The sequence below is a fragment of the Echinops telfairi genome, unplaced genomic scaffold, assembly GCF_000313985.2.
Source record: "Echinops telfairi isolate 266 unplaced genomic scaffold, ASM31398v2 ScPeMD7_25;HRSCAF=90, whole genome shotgun sequence".
NCBI classification, from domain to species: Eukaryota; Metazoa; Chordata; class Mammalia; order Afrosoricida; family Tenrecidae; genus Echinops; species Echinops telfairi.
The window spans coordinates 32,570,826-32,572,377 of record NW_022103922.1 but is presented as its reverse complement, the minus strand read 5'-3'; positions in this window follow the sequence as shown (position 1 = coordinate 32,572,377).

The following is a 1,552-nucleotide window of genomic DNA, read 5'->3' as shown; positions in this document are numbered from 1 at the left end:
AGTTTAAATGTACAGCCTTAGTTAGCTAGCATTACCCTGTTGAGTAGTTCTACCCTGTCCTATAAGATCACTATGAGTTAGAATTCATCAAAAGCAGTGGAATTCCTGTTTTGTGACAGTTTTATTAGCACTTCATCCACATGTCAGACAATTCAATAGTTCAACCATACCGAGAAGAGTTACACAATTATCACCACATTCAATTCTAGAACATTTTCTTCTTCCTGTACTCATTGTTATGTATGTCACTTATTTCTAATGGTGGCAAAAATGTCCACAACAAACCATTCCCCAATTCCACAGGAATCCCTTTCTAGCCACCCTGATCCTTTCTAGCTTTATCTTTCTAGAGAGGTGATGTTTAGAATCTGAACCTAAAAAGTGGGCACATAAAAGCATCTGAAGTGGATAGGTGGCTCTTGTTTGATGTGAATTAGTCTTGGCTTAAAAAACAAAAACAAAACCCTGAATGTTTAAGTGCCTTGAGACCAGGCAGAACAAACTCAAAATATCTTTACCTTTGACACTGCCCAGCTTAGGGATCATATGTATTATGTGCCCACCATGCCTGATGTGTGGGGGACTGGATGCTGGGGGAAGTGTCAAATCAGTTCTTCTGAGGCCAAATGGTTTGGTATGGGCCTGCTCTCACCAGGACAAGAACCTCTGAAGGAAATTCAGAAATCCTGGCATGTTGGATTTCAATAGCAGACAGTTGATAGGGATGAAGGAGCTAACAATAATGTGTGAATGAGTACATAGTAGTAGTGGATTCTGGAGTTGAATGGGAAAATCCTACCCTGCCTAAAGGTGTTCAAAATGAGTATGGGGTGGAAGGGGAGACAGGGGGAGAGGAGAAAACATAGCCAAACATCAAACATTACAATCCTGTGGAACTGAGCCAAAGAGCTCCACAAGCTCTTAACCCCTAAACAAATGTCTTGCCCACAACCCATCTCAATGAATGGGCAAGATGCTATCAAATCTGCAGAGACAACTCTGCTCAGTCAAACCTGGGAAAGACTTCCATCAGAGAGTCTCATCCAGGTGCCTCCATGGAAAACAGACTTGATCTGTTCCTACTCATCTGCGAGTTCCCCCTCACACAGACAAGACCATCCTTCGTTCTCAGAATGTTTTTTAAAAGAACCACAGCCTTGTCTTTTCGTTGACACATTGGGCAAGGTCCCCTTGCTGAACCTCTCAGTACTAACCACCTACTGCCGGTGACATCAGAATGGTTTCTAACATGGTGAGGCTGGCCCCGTCTGCCTACATGCAGTTATTTTACCAGCAAAGGTGGGATAGGTGTTGAAGTTCCGCCAGCTGGGACACTCTCCCTTGTGTAGGGCTCACTGTGTGCATAGAATCAGCTCTCGGGGGAGGGGTAGTGACATTATTGTTCAGAGAGCAGGTTCTAGGCATGGTCGTAAGAGGGCACCCCGGCACCTTTAGCATCAGCTGCATAAATCACACAGGCAACATCTGCCTGAGTACTGAATCACCACATGAGCTTCTGGCAGATAACAGGAGGGTTTGTAACGCTATCTTG